Below are 25,851 nucleotides of genomic sequence, written 5' to 3'. Positions count from 1 at the left end.
GAGGAATTCCCTGGAAGAGGCGAATCCATCATCAGCAACGAAATCCTCATGCTCAGTCATTCTTATATCAACAACATCCTTGATGTTAATTTCACCAGTGTCCATGTTCATTTCTGCTTCGAAACCAGGAGGATAATCTTCTCTAGGAGAATCAGCAGGGATACTACTTGCAGTCGATTTTGGTGACATGTGGGCTAGGGGCTGACTATCCTTCTCAGTATTAATGAAATGAAGGAATTGCGAAGGAACCCTATGCATGATTTCTGCTTCATGTTGAAGCAGCCTTTTAGCCACTTCCAGAGGGTCTTGGAGATTTCCAATTAAATCTCCATCTATCATTCCCCTTACCCTTTTCCATTTGTAGGCCTCCCAAACTAACTCACTCTTTTCTCTCAAAGCCTTAGCCTCCTCTCTTTCAAGGTTCTTAATCAGGTCATCTGGCATTTTGGCCACATGTATTCCAGCTTTGAGTTTTTGTGATGCTCTAGCAGCTCTTATATATCCTTCAGGATCGAAGTTTTCCCTAGGCTCACCGAGAGTCATACCATAATAGTCTAACTTATTCTGAAGTAAATGATAACTTTTTGAACTTTTGACAATGAAATCAGAGAAAACCAATAAACCTGGAACAATAGATTGTTTACCGAAATCAGTTAAGTGTTTAGCACTGGCAATAGACAATTGTCTTATAATCTCCAAGCTAGCCACCCTATTTGGCACCGTAATTGGGAGCATGTGGGGTTTTCCTTCATATCCAAATACCCTGATTTCTGTGTGGTTGTTATGGCAATACCAATCACCCCAATTATGATCTATCTGTGATTCTGGAGAGAAGTCCTTTGGTCTAAGGAATCTTTTGATTTCGGGAGACAAAGTGTAATCCCTGTGTTGCCCAAAAGCTGCACTAAGAGGTTTCACAAAGTATTCTTGAAAGTGCCAGTACTGGTTGTTCATGAACCTCTGGTCCCATGCAGATACCCATAACTGAACTGGCTTCTTCAAACCATTTTTATCATAGGATCGAATGCAGAAATCATCTGACCAGAAATTAATCTCTTGTCCACAATAAAGAATGATATGCATTAACAAGGAATACAATGAAAAATGAACATTCACAAGGTCCCCTTTCAACTTTTCCAATCCATGATTTAAAGCATCTGCAATATAAGTGGCAAAATCAAATGACCTAGGGTCTTTTGACTATAAATCAGCACACAGAACCATAACCCCAATATCCATGAGCGGATGAGCCTCTAGGCCTAATACTTGAGCTGCAGCATAATAGGTATATTTAAAATAAGGATGAAAATGGTTGACATCAAACGACACCTTGTCATCTTTGCTGAACGGAACAAATGACCCACCCACTTTTGGCCTGTGAATAGGTAGTCTCCAAGTTCTGTAGATATTTTCCAAACTAAAGAATTCTTGTGAAAGTTTCTTCATATCGATACTCTCCTCCACCTCCCAGTCCAAATCAAACACCATATCAATAGTCTGTTTGTTAATTACTACTAATGTATTCCCTCTGTAATCACATATGGTTTTGGTTCTTGGATTGTAGCAATCTACCAGAGCTTTCATCAATTCTACATCTACAAACACATTTGGGACTACCAATTTGCCTAAGTTCTTCTTCCATAGATTACTTATGGGTTCAGGAGCATCCCTTCTTTTGTAGCTAAACAAAAACAACTCATGTCCTCTGATTTCAGTCCAAATGTCTCCTAGATTTTTGAATCTATCCTCTAATCCTTCTTCCTCACTTTTGATCTTTTTGGACCTTACACTAGATGAGGGACACTGGTCTAACAAATCCTGAGTCAGAGCTCTCCCTTCTTTCTTTTGTCTCTTGGGCTTCTCTTCAGGGTTCAGCTCTTTTCCTTTCCTACTCTTTTTAGAAGAAGAAGACGAAGGTTCCATAATTACAGCAAATACGAGAGACAACACTTACTTGGAGGAATGCTCAGCTCTTCTGGTTATCGTTCGCAAGTCTCCGCAAGTTCTTCGCAATTCTCAGTCTTTTAGCATCGATCTGGTTCTTATGAAAATTCACTCAGTTCAACTGTAATCGTATGGGCAACTTGTGCACAGTTAATGTTCTGCATCTACAATGGCTATTCAAGTGTTTAAACTTAATTGCAGATGTGACACTCTTCAATTGGGACTTTAACTCTTTCGCGGGAAGTACAGTTCGCTCAAAGTGCTCATATTTCAAGTTATCGATGAAACCCTTGTCTTCGGCCGAGTGTTTAAATCTTCCATCGAAAGCTCATTTTCTTCGATACTATTGTTTCGGTGAATAGCTCATGTCGAGAAGCCACTTTTAAGACTCATCGAAATCATTCTTTCATCGATAGACCCCTTTTTCGATAAGTCACTTGCAATTTCCATCGAAATCATTCCTTCGATGAGTTTCTTTCTTCGGTGAAGGCCTATGTATGTTCATCGATATCCTTTTTTCATCGATATCCCTCTTTATCGATGAAACAACTTTGCCTTTGTTCGACATCATGTTCATCGATGAATGCTTTATGAGTTTCTTCGGTAATGATATCCCTTCGAAATCACTTTTTGCCCCTTTTTGCTTTTTGCTTTTACCTTTTTCGATGAAACTTGGGGTATCAATGAGCGGTTCTTTGTATTCATCGAAGGTAACTTTTTGTCGAAATACTTTTGTATGGCGCTTTACGTACCTCTTTTCAATGAAAATATTCTTTCAATGAAACATCTTCTGAAGTGCTCGATACAGTTTGCTGGCCGAAACATCTTTTAGTCTTCACGCCTATGGGAATATACATTTTTTTTATTTTATTTTATTTTCAAATATAGTGTTCAACATAAATCTCCCCTATATACCCTATACAAATCTATGCCTTATGTTGGCTTACAAGGATATATAAAATATCATATTACATGTCGGTCATATAACATAAATGAATAAGCATTAAACCAAGTTGTCGATGTCGGATCCAAGATGTGTCATCCTCCAATACCGATATCCTTTACTAAACCATGTCAACCTGCATTTTCGGTGAGTAAATAAATCTTCTATCCTACCGGTGCCATTGCCAGTGCTGGTGTAGAGTCTGTGAAGTGCCTGTCAGTACACCATATGAAGCCGAAACCCAAAAACATGTTGCCATCAATGACAACATAATGAAACCAACCAATAGAGTGTCAATTGCCAACATGAATTGGTGTTTCCATTTTGGTTGTGATCACTATAGAAAATCTTGAAGAATAATTGCCACTCGTATTAGCTTTAAAGACAACTCTAGCTATAATAAATGTCAAGACAGTAAATTTGCACGAGTATCATTAGAGCTTGTTGTCTAGTTCAAACCCAAGCACATTCCTTCCTTATGTATCTCAGATTTATTAAATAGATTCTTGAAAAATGCTTTAAGTTTCATTGGTTGGTGTGAGTGGTGTTGTGAAATGAAAGAAAAGAAGACTCAGTAAGACCTTCTTTAGAAATACATACATTAATCCACCCCATCAGTTGGAATATTTTCTCATTTATTTGATAATAATAGACAAGTATCCCTCAACAATGTTATTTCTTTAACCAAGCTCTTTGCATTTCTTTAAACCCTAGATGAGTACCTTGAACTCTACTTCATTATTCATTCCTCTCAAATGTCATTTAGTGAAGCTACACAGGGTTTTTCCATTCCAGTCTCTAATGACATGACCAACATATGAAACCTTAAGATTGGCTCTAGAGGTGCTGTCAAAGTTCACCTTAACATATAATATTCATTTCCACCAAGTTCTCTTACTATTGGATTCCTCAATTCATGACATTATTTCTTAATACAAGCATCCCACACCATAAAGGAAGAATGCCCTAAGCTTTTCTTTCTAGAATGTTGTTGTTTGTAAATTCTACCACTAAAGCCTCTACCTTATTTAGGAAGGAGACCAATGACATTGCCTTGTCTTGGAAGATTCTTCTATTTCTCTCTTTCAATATCTCCCAAATCATGATGAATGCTCTAATAATCCAAAGGTTTTAAAATGTCATTGCCTTCTTCAATAATGATCATGTTTAGAACAAATAGAGAATATCATTTGGAAGTGCACATATCCACCCAAGTTTTGCACACAGTCATTGCAAACACGCTTGTGCAAAAAGGCACCCCAACAAATGGTGATCCATAAACTTTTCCAATCTTTTGCAAAGAACACATCTACTCGGACTAAAGAAACCCTCTTTTTGGAAGGTTGCTCATGCAAAGGTGCCAACATTGGGTAGACAATGTTTTTGCCAACATAAGTTGATTAGAATTTGCTTCTCTTCTCAGTTAAAATATGCCTCCAAACCATCCCTTGCATTATATTCCCACACTTGGACCCATTATATTAAATAACTTATCTTATCCTCCCTTGAGGATAATCAATCATTCTTGGAGAGCCTTCTTTAAATGAGTCAGATCCTCCTTAGGAAGAACCATGGAACCCAAATCCTTCCAAGACCAAATTTTCTCTCCAATTTTCAAACTCGCCTTCAAATACTATCTCACATGGATACACCACCTTTTCTTAAGAAACATCTTGAATTCAATCATCTCTATAGAATTATCTAAGTTGGCATGTCTACACCATGAATATTTCCAAAACAAGGTTGAGTGCCCATCGTAAATGTCCCATGTGAGATATTCCAAGACTGATGGTTTGTGTTCATTTACAAAGTTCTATATTCTTAACCCTTGTAAAGGGCTTGAGATGGTGATAATGATGTCTACCTCATCGTCTTCTAGATATTTGTGTTGTAGAATTTTGGCTCATTTTTATTGTGGTTCCTTAAATATTCCCTACACAAGTTTATCTCCCAAGGCCTTATTTTGGAGATTTTGTTGTATGATCTCATCCCCACCAACTCCCTTTGATTTACATAAATTATCCCAAGAGACCAAAGCTATCTTGTCTTTGTCTAAATTATGTTGCTAGAAAAACTTTCTCTTGTTCTAGTTCAACTTTTTATTGGTCCTTGCAGATAGTGAAAGACTTGACATTAAATAGATGGGTATGGCCAAAATAATTGCCTTCAACATAGTGATTCTTCCTATCCTAGGCAACCAACGTCCTCTCCAAGCAACCATTCAATTAGAAATCCTTTTTCAAAGGTGATCCTTGTTATCATTTATCCTTTCAGTTCAAATGCTATTCAAAGTTTTATAGAAACCCAAGGAACATGCAAACCTAGTCAAGGATGAATATCATACACATGGAGGTTCATGAAAATAGATCTGTGAGTTTTTGTGCATTTTATTCTTGCATTATCATAATTAAAGCAATGTTAATTTGAAAGCAAGATGGTGAGTTCTAGTTAGCATAATATATGTAAATGTTCTTTTCAATCTAAAGGACATAGTTTCCCTTGGCCTCCTTTATTATTATTTCCCTCCATATTAAAAATTTTAATGACCTTAGAAGATGTTGAGAAATAGTGAGTGTTGATGGTAAATATTGAAATAGTATATGTGAAAACACTTTCATAAGAAAGGGAATAGTCACTATTAAGCATAGTGAAGGGAGATCTTAGTTATAGAGAGCCACATCAAGAATGGTAGTCATGTTAAAAAATATAGACAAAGAGATGTGACAAATAATAAGGACTATCATAACTTTAAGGAACATAAGTAACTCACATTGGAAATGGAAAAATATGGGATAATTTTTTAAGGAGAAGAGTCAATTAGTAGAGAGTGACATCAATTGGTTGATAGTTGTCTATAATATATTATTGTGCCTAATATTATTGAGGTTTCTTGAGGGTGAAAAGGAATATTGATCTTTGTCTATGAATTTTATTTTAAGAGGAATTATGAATCAAGTGCAAATAAGACATCAAGAGGTTTATGGACAATCATAGTCATAAGTCACTATTGTAATAGTGGATATGCTATTGAGAGTCATAAAGAAGAATCAAAGGGAACTTTTATGCCAAGATGTAGAGAGAAAGTGGCAATATCACTAGTGATAGACATCCAAAAGGTGAATAATTCATAATATTGTCCTAAATGTTGCAAGGTTGATTGGAATGAGTTACTTATGTGTTGTCATTGATGTCAACATGCTTTGGTTGTCATTAGTGAATGGTTGGTATACATCATGTTGAGTTTTCTATGCAATTGTGCTAATAAATTTGCTCTACACATCTTATATGTTGTACATATATTCATGTAGTTTGGATATGTTGTTAAAATATGTTTAGAGATGTTATATTGTGGATTTGGTGCTCTCGATTGCTGTGATAAGGAAGTTGTGTTTACCAATATGTTTGATGATGGTTGACAATGTTTCCTTATAAAGTGCATGCTCCACATTTCTTTGCCTTATGGTTTTTAGCGTTGCGGTTTTGGAGTTAAGTTGATAATGTCCTTAGATTTATTCTATTCAATTGGCACATGTTCTTGGGTTTTGGAAGCATGGTTTCAAAGTCCAATGGTATTTACTCTAGGTTTGTCTGACCTCTGGAGTTGACACTCTACATTATTGCTCTGATGGTTATATATTATTTTATAATGTTTTTGATGTTTACTTTGGTCCTAATTAAGATGTGTTGTGGTCCATTTACATTATTTTCCATTGCATGAATGTTTAGTGTTGACCTAATTTGAATTGTGTTCGGTTGAGATGCTTAGCCAACCTTGGGAGAGTTTTCATATGAGAGGATGATATAAATAAAGGTGTATGAAGAGAGAATGTGTATGTGCATGTGAAATAAAATGAAATTCAATGAAGGTGTACGAAAGAGGATCTATCTTCCTGATTGTTTGATGGCTGGTGTTTTGAGTTGGTGAAAAGTGTTGAGTAGTGAATGTTCATGTGTTAGTTATCGAAAGAAATGAGCTGATGGTATCTATAGATCTTACGGTTTTATAAGTGCATCAACGGTGGATTATTTCTCTTTTATTCTTCTTAATTTTGGTAGTGAGCCCTTTTGGCAATGAGCCTTTCTTTATAAAAATCACCTTAACCAGTGTCACCCTAACATGCGTTCATATATTAAGAATATAATTCTTCGTGGTTTTTACCCTAACAAGATTTTCCATGCAAAATCTAGTATTTAATTGTGTATGGTGTGCTTTTGTTTTCATGATCATATCTTTTTGTGAATTATGTGTTAAAGTTAAGTTGTTAAAGATCTGGTTTAAGGAATAAATTTAAGATTTTATACAACTAATTAACACCGCCCTCTTAGTTGTCTTGTGTGTTAAAATATTCAACAATTGGTATCAAAGCATTGGTTCCTTAGAGAAGAGCTTAACCACTTGAGGAGATCCCGATGGCGCACAAATTGACAATCCCTATGTTTGATGGATCTGACTATGTTTTCTAGAAAGTGAAGATGCAAAGTTACCTAATTTCTCTTAGCTATGAAGTATGGAAGTCTATTACACAGAAGTACACTAAAATGCAGGCTAAGATGAATACTCCGAATGAGATCAAAGAATTTGAACAGTGAAAGGAAAAGGTTTTCCATCTTTAGTGCTTTTTCTAAGACTAAATTTACAAAAGTTATATATTTGAAATCTGGTTCTGAAGTTTGGGATAAATTAGAAAAGACTTATGAAGGAGATGATAATGTTAAAGACTCTATGTTGTATAATGCTGAAACTAAATATTGATGCATGCGGATGGATGAAGAAGACAATATAACTAGCTACTTGCAGAAGATAGATGATCTCATAAATGAGATTAGAGGTATTGGAGGTAACTTACAAGAAGATGAATTGTGAAAAAAGGTACTCAAAACTCTTACTAAACCCTATACCTCTAAGCTTTTAGCAATAGAAGAATCATAAAATTAGAATAAGTATACTAGAGAATACTTGTATGGCTCTTTACTTGCTTTTGAGATGAGAGAATTTGTAAGAACAAAAATGACATTCAAGGCTACTAAATGAGTGAAACATGAGGAACTCGATGAAGAGAACTTTGATGATATCGAGGAAAACTTTGCAAGAATGATGAAGAAAGGAATTAAAAAGTACAAAGTTAAATTTCCCTTTAAATGTTTCAGTTGTGGAAAGATAGGTCATTATGCCTCTAGATGTCTTGACAAAATTCCAAATCAAAAGAATAAGGAATTCAAAGGAAAGTTCAATAAGAAGGCTTATTATGTTAAAGAAGATGCAAATATTTCTGATTATGAAGAAGATAGTGAATGTTTGTTCTTGGTTGTAAAGGAAGAATTTTGTTTTGCTAACCCTATCAAAACTATGAAGGAAAAGGCTTCGAAAGATGCTGCTAAAACATAAAGTATTGTTGTACCTACTTTTCGTGCTAGAAGAGATAAAGATGAATAGATTATTGATAGTGGATGTTCAAATCATATGATTGGTAACAAGAGTAAGTTTGTAAAGCTTAAAAAATTTGATGGAGCTATTAGATTTGGAGATGATCAGACAACTAGGATAGTTGGAATTGGTTCAATCAGTATTGATGGCATACATAGTACTGACAATATTTTTTATGTAAGGCTTGAATCATAATCTTTTTAAGTGTTGGTCAAATGTGTGGAAATGGATATAATCTTGTTTTTCAGGATGATGGGTGTGAGATCATAAAAAAGGTCTAAAACTATGATTGTACCAAGAAAGAGGACAGATGGAAATGTATATCAGTTGAGGACTGCTGGCGGATATTGCCTAATGGAACAAATCTCTAAGAGTTGGTTATGGCATCGGAGGATGTGTTACATTAATTTTGATAATCTGGCGAGGATTAGTTCAATTCAAGCTATGAGAGATTTGTTGAAGATTACAAAACATGCTAATGCTATTTGCAAAGAATGTCAAGTTGGAAAACAAACAAGGAGAACTTTCAATATTAAAGAACATCTTCTATTGAACTATTGGAGTTGTGCACACTAATCTTTGTGGTTTGACCAACACTAGAAGTCAACAAGGTGACATGTACTTCATGCTCTTAATTGATGATTACTCTAGAATGACCTGAGTTAATTTCTTAAGAGAAAAATATGAAGATCAAGAAAAGTTTAAGAAATTCAAGGTCATGGTTGGAAATGATATTGATAGAAGAATCAAATGCTTGAGGTTTGATAGAGGTGGAGAGTTTACCTTTTGATGAATCTAATACCTTTTGTGAGGATCACGACACAAGAAGACATTTGTTTGCTCCTAGGACACCACAACAAAATGGTATCATTGAAAGGATGAATAGAAAAATTCAAGAAGCTACTACAATAACGATGAATGAATCAAGTCTACTGGAAATTTACTGGAAAGAAGAAATACACACTGCATTATACACTCTTAACAGAGTACATATTAGAAGGAATCAAGGGAATAGATCTTATGAAATTTGGTATGGAAGGACTTCATCTATGAAATATTTTAAGGTATTTGGAAGTAAATGTTGTATAAGGAGAGATGAAGAAAATTTAGGAAAGTTTGACACAAGAGATGATGAAGGTATTTTCCTTGGCTACTCTACTAAAAGAAAATCTTATAGATGTTATAACAAAATATTGAGAATAATTGTTGAAAGCACAAATGTGAAGGTTGATGAAGACACTTCAAAGAATACAATTATAGGGATGGGATATGAATCTAATGAGTCTACCAAAAAACTAGAAGAAGAAAAGGCTGAAGAAATAAAAGTATAGGATGATACAGAAGATGCTCTAGAAATGGCTCCTAAGACTCTGGGATATGTGCAAAAGAATCATTAAGAGAAATAGATTATTGGACACCAAAACAAAGGTGTTATCACAAGAGGTAAAGTTGTTGAAGAATAGGTGAATTTATGTTTAATTTTATAGACAAAACCGAAAATGGTAAAAGATGTTTGCAGTGATCAACATTGGATGAAATATATGAAAAAAGAATTAGAACAAATTAAGAAGAATCAAACTTGGGAACTTATCACAAGACCAGTTGACAAGAATGTAACAGGAACTAAATGGGTATTTCAGAACAAATTGGATGAGGATGGTCATATAGTAAGAAACAAGGCAAGACTTGTATGTGAAGGATATTGACAGGTAGACGGTATAGATTTTGAGGAAACTTATGCTCCTATAGCGAGAATGGAAGCTATCAAAATGTTTTCAACTTTTGCAACAATCAAGGATTTCAAGGTCTATCTAATGGATGTGAAGTCTGCATTCCTAAATGGAGAATTGAAAGAGGAAGTGCATATAGAACAACCAGATGGTAGAAGATTTTCAGTTGGGAGGATGGAGAGCGGTTGGGTCCAGAATTCAAATTTTCTAAGCGAGAGTTCTGGTTTGGCACTGGGAGAGCTTGTTGTAGAAGATTCAGAGAGTCCTGCAGAAGGGAGGAGCTCAGGTTGTAAGGATCCCAATGCTCCCTTGGATTTGGGGGACCCAGGGGGAGGACCAAGACCACATGAAGAGTAGATAGCAAGAGGCAGCGGGAGAGGTCAGGTTCAAATTTCAAAATTAGAAGATGACAATTCGGAAGGAGCTCTATGACAGCAAGCGACTAGCAGTTTAGAGAACATAGTGGAAGGTAAATTATCTTCTAGTAGGGACCTTGAGAATCCGATGATCCTAAAAGATCTTAAGGGGGGACCCAGTTTGAATGGACATATTGGCAAGTGGTCCTCTCTGTTTGGGGTCAAACCCAAAGGTAAGTCTTCACTGCCCCCGGTTAAAAATACCTCGAATGTGTCTCAGGGCAAGTTTGCCATCTCTGTTCTAGACCAAATCATAGACCATAATATTGCTAGAATGGAAAATACTTTGATTGGTAATTTTTTTGGGATGAGACTGAAAATAGAGATCATCCACGGATTTGTTAAAAGAAAGTGGAACTTGAAAGGCCAGGTAGATGTGGTTGCAATGAACAAAGGCTATATGTCCTCTTTCTCTTGTGAGGGTGATAGAAGAAACATTATCTGTAGTGGATCATGGGCAATAGGAAAATATATCATGTACATCTAGAAGTGGTACCCTAATGCGGGAAGAGAAAAATTTTCTGGTTCAAGTTCTGGTCTGGATTAAACTCCCCGAGCTCCCAATGGAATACTGGGAGGAAGATGTGCTTGCAGGAATAGCCAATAAGTTTGGGGAGCTTATTTCTATTGATAAGGTCATGACATCCAGAAGAAGGCTTATTTATTCCAGGATTTGTGTAGGAGTTGGACCTGATACAAACATGCCAGAGGAGATAGAGATAGAATCTAAACTTGGGAAGTGGAGGTAGAATATTGTTTATGAATCAATCCCTTTTGCCTACTTTCATTGTAAAAGAGCAGGACACTGGGCTAAAAAATGCCCAAATAATGAGGTCAAATCTCATACCCAAGCTAAGGTATGGAAAAAAGTAGACAACTCTTTGAAAGCTTCGGATTTTAATAATCTAGATAAGGAAAAATAGTCTCAGGTTGGAAGGACAGAGGTAGAACTCATCAGTGAAATGGGAAATGAATTGAAGAAAGGAGATAGTGAAAAAGTAGATCACCAGGAGATGGAGTAGAGTGGCAAGGATCCAGGGCATGGAGAAAGAAAATCTAAAGACAACAAACAGAATGAGGAATCAGAAGAGGATAAAACAGAGTTAATCTCAGATAAGTATGAGAGCAATGGAGATAAAAAATCCAAAGACAACAAAGAGGAAGGAGATAATTTTAACCTTGTATCTAATTCTCTTGAATTAGATAAAGAAATAGACTAGATTCGGGATGCCCAACCTGATAACATTCTGGATCAAGGGTTATCAGAGATCTCATTAGCTTCTCCAGTAAAGGTAAAGCTGACCTTTCCAGAGGAAAAAGAACCAAAATGGGGAGATGAGGAAGAAATAAAAAAGGCACTGGGGAAGAGTGAATCAAAGAAGGAGGAAGAAGAAGTAGCAGAGGATAAAAGAATAACAATAACATTAATAATAGTACATTGACTAGAAACACCAGAAGCAGGCTTGGGGATGTGGGGGCACAACATACTTCTCCAGGCAGACATTCAAATGCTAAAAAGAGGTCAATGGAAAAAAGTAGGAATATTGCAGATGGGACTCAAAGAACCATCTTTGAGGCAAGTATTTCTAAAAAACCATGAAGATCATCTCTTGGAATATTCAAGGACTGAACAGTCCTCACAAACATGATTTAGTTAAAAGTATGATTAGAGATAAAAACTCTGATATTTTTTTGATTCAAGAAACCAAGATAGAAAAAGATAAAGTAGAAAGTTTGAAGATGTTCAATAATGGAGGAGTTAGTGGAGGGAGTTCAGAAGGTGCCTCAAGAGGTATTGTTACTTTCTAGAACAAAAACAATGTAAAAGGAGAGGTGTTGATTCAGGACAACAACTTGGCTTGTATCAGATTTAAGCATCTTAAAAATTGTACTACTTGGGTCTTAACTAATTTGTATGCTCCTAACACTTAGACCGACAGAAGTGATTTATGGAGAAATATTACTTTGTTAAGAAGCAGGTTTGCTAAGGATAGTTGGGTTTTTATGGGAGATTTCAACACCCCTTTGAAGGAAAATGAGAAAAAAGGGAGGGAGTCAAGATAATCTGGATAGTAGATTGGACTTGATGGACTTTATTAACAATAATGCTATCCATGACCTAGAGCTGCAAGGAGTTAAATTTACCTGGACCAATAGAAGGAGTGGTGAGGATTTAATTCAAGTTAGACTTGATAGAGCTCTTCTATCCCTAGATTGGTTTAACCTTCATGTCTGTTCTTTATCTTCTCACATAAGGGTAGGATTAGATCATTACCCAATTACCTTTACGATGGAGGCAAAGAATAGAAGGAGGCATTTCCCTTACAAATTTGAAAGAATGTGGACTAAACACCCTGATATGGAAAGCAAGATTAAGGATTGGTGGCAGGTCAGTATTGAAGGAAATGCCATGTACAAAGTGGTTAAAAAGTTGAAGATTGTAAAAGAAAATGTTAAGAAGTTGAATAAAGAGTGCTTTGGGAATATCTTTGCCTTGAAAGCCACAATCCTCTTAGAGCTAAAGGATATTCAAGATGAGATACAAAGTAATGGTTATACTAATACTTCAATAGATGTTGAAGATGTTATCCTTATGAGATATCATGACATAATAGCCAAAGAAGAAACCTACTGGAAACAAAGATCAAGAAATGTTTGGTTGAAGGAAGGGGACCGGAATACTAAATACTTCCACATGTCCACCCTAAGATGTAAGGCCATTAATAGAATATCTCAGATTAAAGTGAATGGCAGAAGTGTTGAAGAAGAAGAACCCATGAGTAGGGCTACTATGGATTTTTTCTCCAATCTACTTGCTAAGGATCAGAATTTGGATATGCAAGCCCAAAAGAATCTTCTGGAATGCATCCATACAATCTTAGGGGATGATTAGAATTCTCACCTAACTGCTATCCCATCCCATGATGAGATTTTGAAAGCTGTCAACTCCTTTGAAGGCAACAAGGCCCCAGGCCCAGATGGTTTTCCCATGTTCTTTTTTCAAATGTACTAGCATATTATTGGAGATGATGTGTCCAGAGTTGTGAAAGAGTTTTTTGGTGATAGAAATTTTTTGAAAGAGGTAAATGGAACTTTTATTGCTCTTATCCCCAAGAAGATGGGGGTTGATTCTATGGATCTATTTAGACCTATAAGTCTATGCAACTCTCTTTATAAGATAATGTCCAAGGTTCTAACTTCTAGAATCCTGAAATTGCTTCCCTCTATCATATCTCCTCAGTCCATGAAAATATCCATTCTTTTGTCTAACTCTAAAAAAAGAAAGCTTTTTTTTAAAGCTTGACCTATCTAAAGCCTATGATAGAGTGGATTGGGATTTTACGATGGATGTGCTCTCTGCTTTTGGCTTCATCTCTAGAAGTATTAATCTTATCAAACAATTAATTTCCTCAACTTCTTTCTCTGTTTTAATGAATGGATCTCCTTCCCCTTTCTTTAAAGCTTCTAAAGGACTTAGGCAGGGAGATCCCCTCTCCCTGGTTATCTTTATTATAATGGCAGAGTGTTTGGGGAGATGTATTGGGAAGCTGGTTGAGAAAGGGGAGTTTTGTGGATTGAATCCATCTTCTACTGATCAAATCTGCTCCCATCAATAGTTTATTGATGATTCTATAATAATTGGGAAAGCTACGATGTAGGATTCTAGAAGTTTAAAGAATTCTCTGGATAGCTATGGTTCAGCTACTGGACAACTTATTAATTGGTCTAAAAGTTTTGTTTATTTTATCAACACCCCGAAGAGAAGGAGGATTAAAATAAGTAATATCCTGGGATGTCAATTAGAGAGTCTTCCTGCTTCCTACTTGGGGCTCCCCTTATGCCATGATCCACCTGACACTTTTTGGGGAGCTTTGGTGGATAAATTCCACAAGAAGCTAACTGGTTGGAAGGGTGCTCTTCTAAGCCAAGCTGGTAAGGTCCAGCTGTTGAAATCTAATCTTCAAAGTATCTCTCTTTATGCAATTAGTCTCTTTAGAATTCCTGCCAAGTATGCAAAGGCTATTGAAAAGATTCAGAGAAATTTTTTATGGACATGGGTTGAGGAGAAGAAGAGAATGAATCCGATTGCCTGGGATAAGGTATGCAAGCCAATAAGAAAGAGAGGACTGGGTCTTAGAAGAATAAGAGACATAAATGAGTTCCTTATGGCCAAGCAGATTTGGAGAGGGTATAAAAATTAGGGAGAGTGGAAACTGATATGGGACAACAAGTATAAAAGACAATGTCAAACTCTTCAAAGCTTCCTTAAAGTAGAAAATATTTCAATTGGCTCCAACATTTGGAAAAATGTTTCTAGAACAAGAGACTTAATTTCCAAAGGTGCAAAATGGAAAATGGGGAAAGGGAATCTTATCCAATTCTGGGATGATTTTTGGTTGCTGGAGTCCCCTTTGACTGAAAATCCTGAGTGGAGTAGATTTCAAAACCAATGCAAGGAAAGATTTGGATCTATGGTGGGTGATTACTGGGAAGATGGACAGTGGAAGGATTTATCTTAGGTGGATAAGTCCATGGGAAGTCTGAACAAAGTCATGAACTCTATGGTAAGGGTTGAAGAGGAAGACCAATTAATTTGGAAACTCACAGTAAGTGGTACATTCACTATGGCTTCTCTTTATTATCATCAGTACTCTAACATGGAAAGACCATGTTGGGCTAAGGCATGGGTGAAAGGCCTCACCCCTAAGATTAATATATTTTTTCTAGACAACCCTTCAAGATAAAATTCTAACAATTGAGAATATGAGAAAAAGGGGTATGAGCATGCCTAGTGTTTGTATTCTATGTAAGAAGAATGAGGAGACCATTAATCATATGCTCTTCCATTTCCCTTTCTCTGCTATTATTTGGGGAAGATGTCTGGACCACTTCAAAATCAGTTGTGGCTTCCCGGAGTTGATTCAGGAGGTTTTCAACTCTTGGCATCATCCTTCAAGGAATAAGTCTACTACTTTATTGTGGAAACTTGCCTTACCTCATATGTGTTGGATTATATGGAAAGAGAGAAATGACAGAGTTTTCAAAGAGAAGGTTTCTAAGGCTAAAATTGTGTTTGAGAAAACAAAAAGAAATATAGTGGAAAATATGAATATCATAGGAGGCATTGATAATCCTCAAGACAACGATGATCAATTTATCTACAATAAGTGGAGATTAAAGGGTCGAGAGAACTTTTAGATCAATACTAGAGAGGGTGTGATATGGGTCAGCCCACCCAATGGGTGGATGAAAATTAACTTTGACAGTGCTTCAAAGGGTAATCCAGGTGTTGCAGGATGTGGAGTGGTCCTTAGGGACGAATGGGGAACATGCAAAATCATAAAAAGCATCCCCATAGGAAATAAGACAAACCATGTAGCTGAAGTTATGGCGGCTTACCATTGGATGATCCTTGCTAAAGAAGCCAAATGCACTAGAGTCTGGTGTGAAGGAGATTCATTGAACATAATCAACTGTTTAAATATGAAATTCCCGCCTTCTTGGTCAATTAGCAATGCTATTAAAGCGACTAAGAAAGTTAGTGAGGAATTTGAAATATGTGTTTTTACACGTGTATAGGGAGACCAATTCCTGCGCTGATTGGGTTGCCAACCTAGCTTGCCAATCGGAAGACATCATTACTAGTTATGGTGAAAGTGAGATTGCAAGTGAAATGAAATCCCTGCTTAATCTAGACCGCAGCTAGGCTAGGCAACATGGTACTTTTAATCATAGTTTCTAATGCCTCTTCCACTTTTATCGATGCAGGGTTATTTCAGAGGTAATGAGCATTTATATAGGTGTCTTATCATAATTGTCTGGCATAGATTCTGGATGTTTTTATAGGGCATCCACAGAAACCAGAGAAGAATTTTTTAAGCCAAGAGAAGGAATTTTAAGGAAAGTGCAGAAAAAATGGGAGGTAATAAGAAAAGATTCGAACCTACCTCTTGCTCAGATTGGAGAAAGAACAACAAAGTGTGGAATATCCTTTAGTAGGGGGGTCTGAATTTGTTCATGGAGAGGCTAAGTGGGAAAGATCCCACAATTACCAACTATTTCATCAAGAACTGGAAAAATGGCAAAATCCTGGTCGGGTCCCAGATGATGAATGTTGATGAGGAGGTCATTGCTGAGGTTATGGGGATGATTACTGAGGGCATGAAATTTAATAGGGACCGTAGCATATCAGATAAAGCAGCGGACAATTTCCCAGTCACGGATGATGAGAGGAGGAAGATGGTGAAAATTGACAATTCCTACCATGCTCCAAAGAGGATTTGCAGGCCATGGAGATTTGTTTTATTTGCTTCTATCACCTACATTACTTTGGATGGTAGGTTTACTAGAGCCTATGATCATCACTTTGTCCTGCTCAACCATTTCCGCTATGGGGAAAAGGTGAGCTTTCCTTATTACCTAGCCTGTTCTATGGACCACACTATCAAGGAGGTTCAGAAAGATCCCAAAGGTGACCATGCCCTCCACCAGGGGCTTATGGTTTTGGTTTATAAAATGCTTAAGGGGAAATACATTGAAAAGCCTATTAAATGCAAAAATGCAAGAGATGAGATTACGGAGAGTGAAGCCAATGGATTCAACTTTGATTTGGAGATTGAGGGAGATTCAGAAGAGACTAGTAAAAAATGGAGGAATAAGGCTAAGAGGAAAAGGATTGTGGTAGATTCATACATTTCGGAGTTTGAAACTGAATCCTTTGAGAAAAAAAATATTAAAAAAAAGAAAGGGAAAGCAATTGGAAAGTAGATTCAGAGGAAGAACACTAAAAAGGGAAATAATAAAGACACCAACCATATTTTGGTTGATTCTGAGGAGGAAGTTGAGGAGAACAAGAAGGATGAGGGTTAGGATAAAGAAGGGGAGGAAAACCCGGTGATGGGCAACATTGAGGGTTTGAACACCATAAGTCTGCAAAAGGAGGATAAAGGGGATAAAAGTGGTATCAATGATTATGATACTATTAAAGCTTTCTATGATACCATCGGAACCATGGTGAAGGATATTAACAGTTTGAAGACTAATATGATGGCTATTACAAGAGTTATGGTTGGTGATAAACCCCTGGCGGAACATGTTAAGGAACTGGTTGTTGTACTTCACAATGCGTAAGCAATTGAATGTATGGTGGGTAAAATCATAGCAATAGAAAAAAAGGTCAATGAGACGGAAGATAACAAGGAGATTAAAGGAGTGGAAAATAAAATGAACAACCTGGGTAGTAGAATTGACAAACTGGAACTCAATGTTAAGAAGATTGCAGATCAAAATTTTTAGATCCTCAAAGCTTTGGTGGATAACATGAACATCCTGATCAATATATTTGAGAACAATGCAGAGAAGGATGGTGATAAAGATCAACCGGACAAGAAGGGTCATGAAAAGAGGACCAGAGCTAATACAAGGACCAAGGGGGACATCAAAGGTCGTGAGCTGGAGGAATTAATGACCTCGATGAACAACATGAAACAAATGGTTGTCTATGCTGAGGATATCATGAAAATTATTTAGGTCTCTGTCTCTGTTTCTGCAGGGGTTCTAGGTTCTGTCTTTTTGCTATCATTTTGTTGTCCTTTTGCTGTTTGTTTCTGGTTTTTTATGTTATGTAAGGTGATCCCTTTTTGTTCGGGTGGGATCTTTCTATTTTTTGAAGTGATCAGGCACATTCCTTTCATGTTCTTCTGATCTCTTGGCTTGTACAAGGTTCGGGTACCTTTCAAATACCTGCTTTTACTTTATCAAAACAACTAGAAGGATTAAGTCTAGAAGACACTCCAGATATGGTTTGCAAATTGAAGAAGGCAATGCATGGACTGAAGCAAGCTCAAAGAACTTGATAGGTATTTTCTAAAGAAAGGATTTCAAAAAGGTACCACTAATAGTAATCTCTATTTTAAGGTTATAGAAAATGACATCTTGATTGTAGTTGTTTATGTGGATGATATGATCTTTGGAGGAAATGATGATATGTGTAAGAAGTTTTTTAATGAGATGCAAAAAAAGTTTGAAATGTCTATGGTTAGAGAGATGAATTTCTTTCTTGGTTTACAAGTTAGTCAAAAGGATGATGGTATATTTATTTCATAATCTAAGTATGTTAAATAAATGTTGAAGAAGTTTGGAATGGAAAATGCTAAACCTATATGTACTCCTATGGTTACTGGTTGTAAGTTGAGCAAAGATGTTGAATCATCGAAGATTGATTAGAGCATATACAAATCAATGATTGGAGGATTATTGTACCTAACTGCTACCAGACCAAATATCATGCATGTTGTTTGTCTTATAGCTAAATTCCAGAAAGATCCCAGACAGACACATGTTGTTGTTGTGAAAATAATTTTTAGATACTTAAAAGGAATAAAATAATATTGTCTATGGTACCCTAAAAAATCTAATTTCACTCTTATTGCCTACACTGATGCAGATTAGGTTGGTTGTGTGTGTTGAACACTATATTTGAAATAAAAAAAAATCTTCCCATAGGCGTGAAAAAACTAAAAGATCATCGGCCAAAATATCATGTCGAGCATCTCGAAAGGAGTTTCACCGAAAGAATACCTTCATCGAAATGGAACATGACGTGTAAAACACTAAGTAAGATGTCTTCGGTAGAATATCTCTTTCGATAAATAAAAGAAGCCGCTCATCGATACTCCAGTTTCATCGAAAAGTGAAAAGCAAAAAGCAAAAGGTGAAGTCGAGGAAATACAACTACTGAAGAAACTTAAAAAACATTCATCGAAAAGAAAATCTCATCGATAACATTATATCGAACAAAAATAGAGGGGTTTTATCAATAAAAAGGACATCAAAGAAAAAAGGCTTTCAGAGGGCTTGCATGAACTTTCACCGAAGAACAGAACTCATCGAAATATGATTTCGATGAAACTCACGAATGACTCATCGAAAGAAAGTTCATCGAAGAAAAGATGATTTCGAGGAGACTAGAAAATGGTTTTTCGACATAGGCCATTCGTCGATAAGGTGATATCGATGAAAGATCAAAGTATTCAGCCGAAGACAAGGGTTTCATCGAAAACTCGATTCATGATCATTTCAGTTGAACAGTACTTCCCGCGAAGGAGTTAAAAGCCCAAGTGGAGAATGTCACATCTGCAATTAAGTTTAAACATTTGAATAGCCATTATGAACGCAGAGATATTAACTGTGCACAAGTTGCCCATGCAATTATAGTTGAATTGATCAAATTTTCATAAGAACCAGATTGATGCCAAAAGACAAAAAATTACAAGGAGTTTGCTGAAGTTCATAAGCGACAATCAGAAGAGCTCGACAGTTCTCCAAGTAAGTGTGATTTCTCGTACTAATTGAAATTATGGAACCTTCTTCTTCTTCTAAAAAGAGTAGGAAAGGGAAAGAATTAAACCCTGAAGAGAAGCCCAAATGGCAGAAAAAGGAGGGTAGAGCTTTGACTCAGGATTTGCTAGACCAGTGCCCGACATCCAGTGTGAGGTCCAAAAATATCAAGAGTGAAGAAGAAGGGTTGGAAGATAGATTTGAACATCTAGGAGACATATGGACTGAAATCAGAGGACATGAGTTGTTCCTATTTAGTTACAAGAGAAGGGATGCTCCTGAGCCCATAAGTAACCTATGGAAGAAAAACTTAGGGAAATTGGTAGTTCCGAATGTATTTGTGGATGTTGAGTTAATGAAAGCTCTGGTAGATTGCTATGATCCAAAAACCAAAACCATATGCGACTACCGAGGGAATCCCATGGTGGTGATTAACAAACAGACTATTGATATGGTATTTGATCTAGACTGGGAAGTAGAAGAGAAAATTGATATGCAGAAACTGTCGCGAGAATTCTTTAACTTGGAGGACATCTACAGGACATGGAGATTACCCATTCACCGGCCAAAAGTAGGAGGGTCCTTTGTTCCATTTAGTAAAGATGACAAGGTGCCATTTGATGTCAACTAATTCCATCCGTATTTTAAGTATACAAACTATGCTGCAGCCCAAGTATTAGGCTTAGAGGCTCATCCTCTCATGGATATTGGGGTTATGGTTCTATGTGCTGATCTACAATCGAAAGACCCTAGGTCATTCGACTATGCCACTTATGTTGCAGAAGCCCTAAATCATGGGTTGGAAAAGTTGAAAGGAGACCTTGTAAATGTTCATTTCTTGTTGTATTCCTTATTAATGCACATCATTCTTTATTGTGGACAAGAAATCAATTTCTGGTCAGACGATTTCAGCATCAGAGCTTATGATAAGAAAGGTTTGAAGAAACCAGTTCAGTTGTGGGTTTCTGCATGGGATCAAAGATTCATAAATAACCAATATTGGCACTTTCAGGAATATTTTGTGAAACCTCTTAGTGCGGCCTTTGGACAACATAGAGATTATACTCTATCTTCTGAAATTAAGAGATTCCTCAGGCCAAAAGACTTCTCTCCAGAGTCTCAGATTGATCACAACTGGGGTGACTGGTATTGCCACCTTAATCATACAGAAATCAGGGTATTTGGGTATGAAGGAAAGCCATACATGCTTCCAATTACAGTACCAAACAGGGTGGCTAGCCTAGAAATTGTGAGACAATTATCTGCTGTCAGTGCCAAACATCTTACGGATTTTGGTAAACAATCCATTGCGCCAAGGTTATTGGTGTTTTCTGATTTTATTGTTAAAAGTTCCAAAAGCTATCATTTACTTCAAAATAAATTAGATTATTATGGCATGACTCTGGGTGATCCTAGAGAGAACTTTGATCCTGAGGGATATATAAGAGCTGCAAGGGCATCACAGAAACCAAAAGCCGGAATACATGTGGCTAAAATGCCAGACGATTTGATCAAGAACCTTGAAAGGGAAGAGGCCAGGGTTTTGAGAGAAAGAAGCAAAATGACTTGGGAAGCCTTCAAATGGAAAAGAGCAAGGGGGATGGTGGATGGAGACCTACTTGGAAACCTCCAAGATCCTTTGGAGATAGCCAAAAAACTACTTCAACATGAGGTAGAGATTATGCACAGAGTCCCCCCACAGTTCCTTCATTTTATCAACACTGAAAAGGATAGTCAACCATTGGCTCACATGTCACCAAAATTAGCTACTAGTAGCATCCCTGCTGACTCCCCTAGAGAAGATTATCCCCCTGGTTTTGAAGCAGAGGTAGATGTGGATACTAGTGAATTTAATATTAGAGATGTAGTTGATATAAGAATGACAGAACATGAAGACTTCATTGCTGATGACGGATTCGCTTCTTCAAGAGAATTCCTTTCATTCTTGTACCAATACAAAGGGGCTCATGTGAAACGAAGCATGGCTGGGAGACCAGAAGAAGAACAGATGAAAAGGCTACAGGATGAGATAGATACCCTCATGAAAGATATGACCCCTGAGAAAGGGAGGAAAATATTAAAGGAGGCTGGTGTTATCATCTTTTCTGGTTGGGACATAAATTCAGCACTTCTGTTTGATGGATTCTTGAAGAAGCAGGACCTAAATCAACAGGTGTTCCCTCAAGAGATAGATAAATTGTTCCTAGGCTCTGGATATGATCCTGATCCAAAGGCTCTCCTACAATGGGCATTATATCCGAAAGGAAAAAGACCAATTATTGTGGATATCGAAGAAACCTTTGGACACCTCATGATTCATCAGGTTGGAAAGACTGACCCTAGGGTCACTGCAAAATTGAACCTGGATGTAGCCAAATTAAATTTGGATCAGATAGAGTTTTTGGTCAGGGAAAATATTACCTATAAGGGCTTGTATGAAAGATCTAAAGAGGAGAATCAGAAGTTACAAGCGAAGATATTACAACTTGAGATAGGAACTCCTTTAAGTGAATATGCCTCAAATCCCACAGGACAGAGCTTGGATGATGTTTCTGATGTTCTGTATTGGAAGTATCAAGCGGATAAGGCTACCAAACAGGTAAATAATATCCAGCAAAAGATGGATAAATTGGTTAATGATATCATTGAGCACCGATTCAACACCATGCTTATACATGTCAAACATTATTGGAGGGTGTACACTGGAACCATAAAGGCATTAAGAGAGCATGAAAGGTTAAAAGCACGATTGCATGAGGTGATAAACAGTGTTGATGTGATGACACCAGAGGAGAAGGCTAAAGGGACTTCGTATATAGAAGATCATGTTAAATTCGAAGATATGCTAAAAGGAGATCTTAAAGAATTGGATGATGGGAGCCCTATTGGAATGCCCTCGATTTATAAAGAAGGAGGAGTAATGTCTATGGAAGATTTGCGGAATGAACTTGTAAGCATCAAGGATCGGGCTCTGTCAAGGTTGGATCGAAGCAAAGACATGGCCCCTACCGTCAACCAAATGATATTCGAATACCTTTCACAAGGAGAAGAATTGAAGAAACGGAGTATTAAGATCAAGACTTTTAAAGAGGATGATTATATTCATCATTTAGGAATTCTTAATCTCTTTTTACTTAAGTTTGTTAGCAATGTTCAAAATTAACAATTAGTGTTTCGAAAAGACATGTCTTTTCATAAATAAATTTTGCTCTCATATATATATGAGAGAGGTTTTTGTAATATTTCAATAAGCGATATGATAGAAACAAGACAGCAATGTATGACAGCCTGTAAGTTTTCTGTTATACAAATTTTGATGGAATACACACTATGATCAATCGTTTTTCTTTGCGCATGTGTTATGGATTATTTCATTTTATTATTGGCAGTCGCTTGTGATATTATCTAAAGGAGATAAGGTTATTAATATTCTTTGAGTGAAATTTATGTTGTATGTTATAGGTTGAAGTAAAAGTTCTGCTTGTGAATTGTAATTGTTCTTTGCAGTCCTTACCTGAATGGTCCCTTAAAGGTAGGGTTAAATTCATTCGAGCAACTTATGATATAGGCATTCAATTGATCTCATAAGAAATAGTAACTGACAGATCCACAAAGGGGTGGGTTTAAAAGTTGTCTCACAAGTTCACACAGTAAGTCCTAAAGAAAATATAAAGACTCTGTAGCCCAAATAGCAAAGAAGGCACTGGCTATTTATAAATTACACTTATCACCATATTCCTCATATGTTATTTTAAAGCAATAGGAGTAATTGAGCAGGAAACATAGATCGAATAACTTCTACAACAACAATCTTGAACTCATCTGCTATATCTCCATCCTAGGAGCTTATGCCATTCTGAGATAGGAGGAAACCAGATCAAGATACTTAATCTGCTATAAAGGCACTGGTCATTAAAAACAACCGGTGAATAGGTATACCTGCCTAGGTCCTGCAGAGCCTAAAGTGAGAGAGTCAGTAACCAAATAGGTTCACTCTATAAGTTGGCCAAGTCAATTGGAGGGTTCGATCATAGGAGTTGGCATTTCCTTAGAACCTATCCAATCTGTTGATTTGAGACCCAACAGTGTGGATGACAAGAAAAGTGCAAGTGGGGTGCATTTTCCTTGGACCTTGGTTAGTCGCTTGGTCAAGTAAGAATCAAGATTTAGTATCTCTATCTATTGTTGAAGCTAAATATATTGTTGTTGATACTTGTTGTACTTAGGTATTATAGATGAAACAAGCTTTGAAGGACATTGGAATATTGTTTGATGAACATATCTCCATATTTTGTGACAATACTAGTGCAATAAACATTTCTAAGAATCTAGTACTATATTCAAGAATGAAACACATTTTAATTCAACACCACTTCTTGAGGGAGAAAGTTTTGGAGAATGAAGTGAAGCTCGATTATGTGCCTACAAAGGAACAGATTGTTGATATATTTACTAAAGCACTTGCTAAAGATACTTTTGAATATCTCCAAGAGAAATTGGGGGTTATTTACCCTTTTCTTTTGAACTAAATGAATATAGAGATGCATTAGTCCAATGAACTTCATGAATACTATTATTCTGGACTAATGGTTTGTGGGTACCTCATAGGGGGAGCTAGATGCAGTTATAGTTGTTGAAGAGTTGAATAGAATGAGATAACAATTTTTTTATCTGAGCCTTTGTCCTTGATGGAAAAGGGGGAGACAATGAGAAGATGATATGTTTGGAAAAGGGGGATAGAACATGAAATGGATTGGTTTCTTGGTTTTTGGAGAACTTTTGTATGAGAATTATTGTCGTTGATGTGTTGCCATCAATGACAAAGGGGGAGATTGTTGCAAGGTTGATTAGAATAACCTATTTATGTGTTGTCATTGATGTCAACATGCTTTGGTTTTAATTAGTAACTAGTTGGTATAAGTGATGTTGAGTTTTCAGTGCAGTTGTGTTGAGAGATTTGCTCCGCATATCTTCTATGATGTACATCTATCCATGAAGTTTGGATATGTTTTTAATCTATGTCTAGACATCTTATATTCTAGATTTGGTGCTTCCGATTGCTATGATAAGGAAGTTGTGTTTACCAATATGTTTGATAGTGTTTGACATTGTTTCCTTATGAAGTGCATGTTCTGCATCTCTGCACGTTATGGTTTCTGGCATTATTGTTTTAGAGTTAAGTTGATAATGTTATTAGCTCCATTCTATTCAATTTGCATGTGTTCTTGGGCTTCAAAAGCATGGTTTCAAAGTTTGATGGTGTTTACTCTAGGTTTTGTTGACCATGAGTGTTTACACTATACATTATTGCTCTGATGATTATGAATTATTGTTTTTATCACTAAGGTTTTCACCCTAGCTAAGCCTAGGCTTAGTTAACCTATGACACATGGGACTACTTCCAGGTTGTGGGTATCCTATAACAGAAGTAGACCTCCAGAGAGGGTTGGTTCCCTTTGAAATTTCTTACAACTACTGATTTTTTGACAAGGAAAAGGGGTAGGGGATGCTTTGAAAATGAAAATCTACACTAACTTGAGGTGACACACTAAAGTATTTTGTCTTTTGATGTTTTAAAACCGATTGATTACAACTATATCAACTTAGAAAATAACTATTGTTCACAACCTATCAATGTCTAAGTGGACCATAAACATTTTGCATGAAGGCAACTTGTCTAGTTTGCATAAAGATGATATGATCATGCAATATTGCTTGCTAAAACAGAGTTTACACACAACATACAACCTGATCAACACATAGAACTGCTTGCCAAAAGCATGCCATAGATGAATTGAAACCAAAATATTGAAAATATCACAATAGATCTCATAAAATTCCATACAACATCATGAATTTGACAAGATAATATGCAAGAACAACAACTTTCTCATTGATATTAAAGAATCATTTAGTTACAATACATGAAAATGCTTCAAAGAACTCAATATGTTTTAGTTACAAGACAAATCCTTTGCTATACATACAAAAAAGAAAGCAAGAACTAGAGATGAATAGAAAGAGGAGAATGACTTATATCAAAAAGTGGCTCCA

This window comes from Cryptomeria japonica, chromosome 10, assembly GCF_030272615.1.
Source record: "Cryptomeria japonica chromosome 10, Sugi_1.0, whole genome shotgun sequence".
Lineage (NCBI taxonomy): Eukaryota > Viridiplantae > Streptophyta > Pinopsida > Cupressales > Cupressaceae > Cryptomeria > Cryptomeria japonica.
Note: the sequence above shows the minus strand (reverse complement) of the source record.